Here is a 9398-nt window from a genome sequence, read left to right on the forward strand (position 1 = left end):
TGGCTACACATGTCATGCTCCATCCCATGTGTGTCCATACCATGGCCATCGGTGAGCCACAAGTGTCCATCACGTGTGCATGTCCACATCGGGTAGTACCCTACACAATTCAGTCGTACCTCACATGTACACAGTAGATCCCGTATGAATGGGCACCTGTGAATCAGTTGTGAGTGAGTGGTATGTGTCAGATGATGACTATGGTGGGGGTTCTGTTGTGTACTGTACATGTGTGTTGCCTATTGTGTCCCCATGCATGTGATGTCCGTATGCCCACCATTCCTGGTGTTGCCATTGGGGCATCATGATATGGGGGGGTGGGGGGGTGTTTAATTTAGTATGTGTGCATGTACTTGCATGTGTGCATGTGATGTTGGGCCTACACATGTGGGTCATGTCACATGTCTGGTTGGCAGTGATGTTGAGGTGAGACACTGTGCATTGCACATGTTGCTAAACATCATGTTGCTAGTGGATGCACATTGTAGCTACGTCGGTCCATGTTGTCCTGACAATCAGAGGAGTCACACATATGACAAGCATACACTGGATACTACATGTTGGTAGAGGGCGTTGACATGTGATTGAGGTGCACACACGTGCGTTGTATGTTAATTGACTTCCATTCCATCTACTCCCACACAGGAGGGCTCCAAATGTCCTTCGCCCATACACTGTGCTGGAGGATATGGTGGACGAGGAGATGATCCGGAAATTCAGGCTGGATCGCCGTCGATTGTTGCAACTTGTGACCCTATTGTCTCCTCATCTGCAGCCGCGAAGAACCTATCCAGGTTCCATGACACCCACGCAAAAGGTGATGGCGGCACTCCATTTCTTCGCAACAGGCACATTCCAGTACACAGTTGGAGATGCCGGGGGAATGTCACAGGCCATGTTCAGCACGGTACTCCGGGATGTACTGACAGCCATGATGCTGTACAAGCATGACTATATACATTTCCCTCAGGCGGCGGACTTGCCAGCGGTCAAAGCTGGCTTCTATGCCCTGGGTCGTATACCACACGTTGTGGGTTCCATTGATGGCACGCATATCGCGATCATTGCACCACGGGCACGTGAGCAGGTGTATAGGAATCGGAAACACTTCCATTCCCTGAACGTGCAGGTGGTGTGCCAGGCCGACAACATCATCTCACATGTGTGTGCAAGATTCCCTGGCTCTGCACATGACGCCCACATCATGCGGAGCAGCATGGTCCCCCAACTGATGGCTAATCTTCGTCCAGCACAAGCGTGGCTTGTTGGTGAGTATGCTGTGGTGACAGGAGTGATATCTGTGTGGCATGGTGTGCCCCACAATGCAGGTTGTGATGTTTCTCTCTCTCTCTCTTCCACCAACACAGGCGACTCGGCTTACCCAAACAGGCCTTGGCTGCTCAGTCCCTTACGCAATCCCACTACACCAGGAGAAATGAGATACAATGATGCCCATGGTAGGACACGTCGAGTGGTAGAACGGACATTTGGCCTGCTCAAGTCAAGGTTTCGGTGCCTGGATAAGACTGGAGGGGCCCTGCCTTACTCACCAGGCAAAGTATGCAAGATCGTGATAGCGTGCTGCATGCTTCACAACCTGGCTGTGCGCTATAACATTGAACTGCTCTTGGACCCTGATGAACTGCAAGTTCCTCGCCCTCCCGACCCAGCCATGTCAACTGATGAGGATAGTGGTGAGGAGGAAGGTGTGGACCAGAGGCGCCAGATCATTGATCGCTACTTCCCTTGATTGTGAGTGTGCTCCTCTTGTGCTGCTTGGGTATGCCCTGTGAATGTGTGCTGGTGTTGTGGCATAGTGGTGTGCTTCATCTCTGTGTTCTGCTATGTGATGCATGCATGTGTGTGTGTGTGCTAAATTGTGGCCAATGCACGTCTCCATGATGTGTGTCGTCTCATCCATTACTGTTGTGATGCGTGTGGGTAGTTAAATGTTGCACTGCAGTGTGTTCTGATGTGTGTGATCTTGTTTCCTGACGTGTCTTTGCGGTTTCTATTTTCCCTAGGTCACTCCCGCAGCGCCATGATTCTGTACCAGTTGGATACCTGTACCTAGTAACATCTGTTTCTGATGCATTCATGTGAATAAACATGGAGACAACACATGATTGAGTGAGTAAGTGGCTTTTATTTACAAAATGTGCATGGGTGTAGGTGCATATTTACAAATGAGTGAAGGGGTGGGGGAGTGAGAGTTGAAGGTTATGGCAGATGAAATGTCCGTGCGGACACCACATAGGGTGGTGTCTGCCTAGTACAGCAGGCCTGTGGCAGGTGGGACCGGATAGTTGGCAGGGTGAATGGCATGCGCAGGTACTGGGACAGTCATTTTCTGTTCCTCTTGGAGCGTGTGGCAGGTGCTTCCACACTGCTGTCGCCCACTTCCAGCCTCGGTCGGCCCCTCCGTCTTACTGCCGGTACGGTGTCATCTGGTTGCGCAGGGGCATCGGGTACCACATCCGCCGCAGGTGGCGGTGGCGGTGGCGGTGGCGGTGGCGGTGGCGGTGGCGGTGGCGGTGGCGGTGTTTGTGGCCTGATTGTCCTGGTGAAGATGTCCACTAGTTGGCCAAGCCGCCTCTCAATGGCCCCCAACATTGCAGTGTTATCTACAAAGTCCTGGTGGGCCCGGTCTGCCTGTGCCTGACCACGTTGGTAGCTCACCTCCACCCTGCCCAGTGCCTCCAATGACTGTTGCACTGGATTGGGTGTGTTGGTATCCTCCCGTGTTCTTTGACGTATGCTCCTGCCTGCCGGATCTGGCCTTGCATCTCTGCCTTGCCTCACACTCTCCCTGCGTGGCTGGGATGGCGCTGGCACGGCGTTGGCCGTTGGGTTGGGCAGGGTGGCAGGAGTGGTGGTAGCAGTGGTGGTGGTGGTGGAGGTGGTGCTGGTGGTGGCTGTGCAGGTCACAGTGGCCGGTGTTGTCACAATGGCAGAGGCCGTAGTTGTTGGTGCAGGGGTGACCTGGGAGCCAGATGGCCCTGGCTGGCTGCTTGTGCCGGGATCATCCTCTGCCCCGGAGGTGGCTGGCCAATCGTCCCCTGAGACGTCTGTGATTGGCGAGTCTGGAGGGCGGGTGTTGCTTCCAGCTGTCAGATGAGGATGACCTGCAAAACCAAAATGTGATGATGAGTAATGTGGACTTGACAGGTTGTTTTCACTTTTTTGGCCGATTCTGTCTGCACTGGTACTCACCCCACCCACCACCACCGCCATCCCTATGGACATGGGGGCCTGTTGGGAGTTGTGGTTACATCCCCTCACACCCACCACCACCGCCACCGCCATCCCTATGGACATGGGGGCCTGTTGGGAGTTGTGGTTACATCCCCTCACACCCACCACCACCGCCATCCCTATGGACATGGGGGCCTGTTGGGAGTTGTGGTTCCATCCCCTCACACCCACCACCACCGCCACCGCCATCCCTATGGACATGGGGGCCTGTTGGGAGTTGTGGTTCCATCCCCTCACACCCACCACCACCGCCACCGCCATCCCTATGGACATGGGGGCCTGTTGGGAGTTGTAGTTCCATCCCCTCACACCCACCACCACCGCCACCGCCATCCCTATGGACATGGGGGCCTGTTGGGAGTTGTGGTTCCATCCCCTCACACCCACCACCACCGCCACCGCCATCCCTATGGACATGGGGGCCTGTTGGGAGTTGTGGTTCCATCCCCTCACACCCACCACCACCGCCACCGCCATCCCTATGGACATGGGGGCCTGTTGGGAGTTGTAGTTCCATCCCCTCACACCCACCACCACCCACCACCACCGCCACCGCCATCCCTATGGACATGGGGGCCTGTTGGGAGTTGTAGTTCCATCCCCTCACACCCACCACCACCCACCGCCACCGCCATCCCTATGGACATGGGGGCCTGTTGGAGTGATTTCGACGTTGGTGAGTATGTGGACTGCATGCATGGGTTGGGCTCTGGGAGATGTGTCTTCACAGTTGTGTGAGGCACACCATGTAGTAGTGCTCGTGGTGCTTGGTTTGTACTTACCAGCCTCTTCTCCCTCAGGAAGTCCATCAAGGCTCTCAGGGTGGATGATGGTCATCACCTTCTCCTCCCACTCGGTGTAGGGTAAGGGCTCCGGAGGGGTTCCACCGCCTGTATGATTAGCCCGGAGATAGTTCTTGGCTCGTATGGCTTTGACTCGGGTCTTTAGATCGTGCCACCGCCTCTGGATGTCCTGCTTCGTCCTCGGGACGCTCCCGGAGGCATTCACCCTGGTGACTATCCGGTCCCACATGCTGTTTCTCCTGGCTATGCTGGTCTGCTGCACTAGGGCCCCGAATAAGTGGGGTTCCACACGGATGATCTCATCGACCATAACCTTCAACTCGGTGTCAGTGAATTTGGGGGTTTTTTTTGGTGCCATGGTGTGTGGTGCTCGGGGTGTGGGTTTGCGTGGATGGGGTGGTGCAGGTGTGTGGTGTGTAAGAATGGTGTGGTGGGTGTTTGTGTGGTGGGTGTGTTTGGGTGTGGGTTGTGTGAATGCTATTTCTCTTTGGGCTCAGTTCAGTGGTGTGTCCTGCTAGCAGCTATGCTGTGATGCAGAGGAGTTGTGGAGTGGGTGGGAGTTCTTTTATGGTGTGTGTCTAGACCGTGTCTGAATGGTTATTGGCAGTCAGGTGCTAGGTGGGAGTGTTGGCAGGTGTGGATTGTGTGGTGCTTGGCGGTGGATCATTGTGTGTTGTGATTGGTTTGGATATTTTCGGTGGGTGGGCGTTTTTTTTCGTGTGTTTGGTGATAAACTTCCGTGCCAATGTATGGCATTGGTTTGACAGTAGGGATGTTGTTTGTGTTGTCGTTCCGCTGTGGTGCACGGATTCTCGGTGCATTGGTTCCGCTGCGGACGTGGATGGCGGTGACTACCGGGGTACTTGCGGAGTTATCCTAATTGCGGACACGGACATTGCGCAGGTATAGCGGGGGTGGTGGATGTATTCGCGGTCATGTGCGTACGCGGCGGTCGGTGTTTTTACTGTTCCGTCCGCCTGCCGCGGACTCAGGTGTACTCCGACCGCCGCGGACGGGGATTGGATTGCTCCGTACGCCGCGGTCGGCGTTTTTTGTATGTTTTATCCTAATTGCTGTTGCGGATTTTCCGCGGACAGGTCCGGAGTAGCTTGCCACCTTCCGCGGCGGACGGTACACGTTTCCGTCCGCCATCCTAATCGACCCCATAGTGTGACATCTTGATAATTAAAGGTGCGTGCCCATCTTGGAATGATCTATACCGATAAGGTAATGAAGGATGGGAGATGAATAGAAATACAGTTCAGTAGAGATGTCTTTTCACGTTCACAGTACATGTAAAAAATAAACTCAAATGCTCACTTTACCCACTTTATCAATACACCGCTAAACAACTGTTGTATATAAGCTGAACCATATCTATGACAAACATTCCAAAACTATACATGCAATAGAACGTTGCAAGTTCACTGGTCAATACTGTTTCTCAGTACATATAAATTCATCCAAATATATAGTTGTCATCCTTAATATGCAATTATAAACATGTAGTCAGATCAAAAATCATTAATAATTATCTTGGGTGTATACACACAAATACATATGATACATTGGATAAGCAACATGTAAATCATGATATCATTCGGACTTATAATAATGTCACTATTGGTGATATGTATTTCAAGGGCAGACCACTTATCGTTTTTCAAAAATAACCTTAACATAACTCAAATTAACCTGTAGTGTGATGAAATATAATGAACTTGAGTAAAACCGATATGCATAAATGTCCGATTTCCAGAACCCTATAAATAACATGAAAGATCATATCTATCATTCAATCCCTTGGGCTGCATTGTCTGTAGAAATTTAATCCAGTACAACTCACGTTGCAAGAGACGGAGTCTGTTGTCAATGCCTGATTTAATCTCTACCTTCTCAATAATGACGCATCGTAATTGAGAGATCGTATGGCTGGACTCTTTCCAGTGGGTGGCTAATGGAGATGATAGGTTCTGATTACGTATTCGACTCTTGTGCTCATTTAGTCGAATTTTGAGCTTGCGCTCTGTCTTCCCAATATATAACTTGCCACATGGGCACTTAATGCCATAAACTACATTAAGAGTATTACAATCACTACTGTGTCTGAGTTTGATTGTCTGGCCAGTTGTCGGGTGCGAAAAGGTATTTCCAATGGTTATATTATTGCAGTTCACACAGTTCAAACAACGAGTTGTTCCTTTGTAGTCACCATGTTGGTCATCTTCTCTCCCTTTCAGGATTTGTCGTATGTTAGGTCCTCTCTTATATGCATGCATTGGTGGTTGGGCAAATATCCCATTAAACTCTGTTTCTGTGGAAAGTAATTCCCAACGTTGGTTGACAATACGTTTAATCTTTGGTGAAACTGTAGTGAACTTGGTCACAAATACCATTCTGTCCTGGTTGGTTTTGAGTTTTGGTTGTAACAATGTGTCTCTATTCATTTCTGCCACTCGCTCTCTGCTCCGTTGTATGACGGTATCAGGATATCCACGACTTTGGTATCTTTGAGCAAACTTCTCAATATTGGTTTCACTTGTGGTAGTCTGTGAACAGATCCTTTTAATTCGGATAAATTGAGACAGAGGTAAATTCTCAATCAATCTTCGCGGATGAAAACTGGCGTAATGTAACGCGCTATTTCGGTCCGTGTCCTTGGTGAACAGTTCTGTCTGAAATCCTGTAGGTTGTTTTTGGATCCTCACATCCAGGAAATCCATTGTATTAGAATCAATTTTATAAGTAAATTGAATCCTGGGATTTACGGAATTCAAGTAATGTATTGTATCAAGTAAAGATTCCTCAGTACCTCGCCAGATTAAAAAGATGTCGTCTATGAAACGACAGTACATCTTAATTTGTGTCCACGCTGCTGTATCAAACACATGTTCAGCCTCAAATTGCGCCATAAAGATGTTTGCATACGCAGGAGCCCCTGCAAAGCCCATGGATGTACCGGTCATTTGGGCATAAAACCTTTTATCCCATTCGAAGTAGCTGTTGTGCAAACAGAATTTCAGTAGCTGCAAAAGGAACACTTTCTCCGTAGGTAAATCCTCCATTTGTAGAAGAGCCCATTCTACTGAGTCTAATCCATCTGAGTGTGGAATCGAGGTATAGAGAGAGACTACGTCTATTGTACATAGAATCCAATTCTCGTCCATTTCACCTCCAATTTCTGAGATCTTTGATAGAAAATCACTCGTGTCCCGAATGTAAGATCTCCAATTTTGAACGAATTGCTGCAAAAAGAAGTCCAAAAATTTTCCGAGGGGGTCAAATAAAGACCCACACCCCGAGACAATGGGTCTACAGGGTGGGTTTGTCAGATGTTTATGCACCTTGGGGAGCATGTAAAGCTTTGGACAACGTGGATGGGTCGTCGTCAAAAAACTTTGGATCTTCTCATCTATCCATTCTTGTTCTCGTGCTCCCAGTAGAAGATTTTTGAGCATTGATTGCAATGTAATCGTAGGGTCTCTGTCCAAAATCTGATAGGTGCCTGTGTCTGAAACATGCTCCTCAACTTTAGCCGTGTAAAAGTGCTTATCCATCACCACCATTGCTCCTCCTTTATCAGCTGGTTGTATTTGGATATTGCTGTTCTTTGCTAGATTATGCAAAGTCCGTTCTTCTGATCTTGTGAGGTTGCCACGTGTGCGCGACTTGTAGTCCAAAGCTTGTATGTCTTTCTTCACCATTGTCTCGAAAGTGTCAAGCATTTTGTGGGAAGTGGGTGGTTGAAATGTACTTTTAGGTTTAAACCGTGAGCTATATTCAGACTGCATTGTATCTGTTGCTGGTACGATGTTGTTAAAAAAGTGTTTCAGTCTTAATGTTCTCATGAAGCGATAAAATGCTGCTTCCAACTCCATTTCATTTGCTCTGACTGTCGGAACAAAAGATAAACCCTTGTTTAAAACTCTTATTTGTTGTTGAGTGAGAGTAATTGAGGATATATTAATAATCAGACTACTGTCCTCCCGCTCCTTAACGATTTTCCTGTTGCTTCCTCGTCTGGTTTTCCGCTTGATGTTAAAACTTCGCGGCGGTCCGTCGGTTGTAGCCCTTGATTCTGGGTTTGTGACAAAAAAGCCACATTGCCACTGGTGGTCGGTTGTTGGGTTCCTTCTGTCGCGGTTGATGCTGTTTGGTCAGTCAATTGAACTGGTCCGCGAGTGATTGATGTCTCTTTATCTGTAACTAAACTCTCTTCTGAAGAGTGTACCGGTGTCTGTGATTTCTTCGGATGGTATTGTCGTCTGGCGTAGATTTCTGCCCAGGTATACACCTCATTAAGTTTGTAATCAATGGTATCTCGTTTGTACTTTCTCAATTTACCCTCCTGAAGTTCTCTGCTGTATTTCTCCAATTTCTGTTTCAGCCCATCAATGCTTATCTGCCATGAATCATTTTCCATCCTGGACTCAAGTTCAGTTTTCAAAATTGAGATTTCCTCTTCAAGTTCTCGTATGGTCTTTGCGAGTTCCTCAACTATCAGGAGAATTAAGTCAAGAGAGCATTTGTTAAGAATATTATACCACTTCTCCATAAATTTCGCGTTCAAGTTAAACCTGAACAGCATCGGCTTGATTGATAGTCGCAATCCGCGGGGAATTCGTTGAGCCTTGTGATATTGCACCAGTGTAGATGCGTGCATTTTCTGGTTCAGTTGTCGTCTTGTGAGGTATTCTAATTGCCTTAGTTGTTGACTGATGGAACCCCCATGTGCATCCATTGTCCTGACTTCCTGTATCATGGCATAGATTTTATCAGCCTGTTCTGCAGTGTAGGCCAATGTACTAGCCCTATTGTGCGTCATTCCTGTGATATTATCAAACTGAATGGTTGGCGTTGGGTGCCTCCCCACTAATGACTGATAACAAAGTGAGGTTTAATAGGTTTGTGAGGAGCACTCCGTTATAAACAATATATTCAACCTGTACAATCGGTGCTGCAACTAATCAGGTGTGTCACGCCTGTGACTTAAATGCTAGTTTAGGTGAGAGGAAATCTCAGCTAGTTGCGCACTGTTCACTGTGTGTTATCCAACACTCATCAATGTAAACACAAAAACAAAATGAAACTTCAGTTATTTTAATCCATAACCTAATGCTTCCATGATCACCATAATGTTTTTACAAGATACAATAATAATTCAAATGAACACATAAATTTGTGATTCTCAATTCTATACATGAAACATTCTTGTTCTCAAATTATCACAACGCAAAACATATAGTACTTGATTTTCATATTTTCATATCATGCCCAATGCATTTCGGCACAAGGGTGTGCCTTCATCAGGGGCTAATCTGTAATAAAGGTAGAAACAAT

Source organism: Lissotriton helveticus, chromosome 9 (genome assembly GCF_964261635.1).
Source record: "Lissotriton helveticus chromosome 9, aLisHel1.1, whole genome shotgun sequence".
NCBI classification, from domain to species: Eukaryota; Metazoa; Chordata; class Amphibia; order Caudata; family Salamandridae; genus Lissotriton; species Lissotriton helveticus.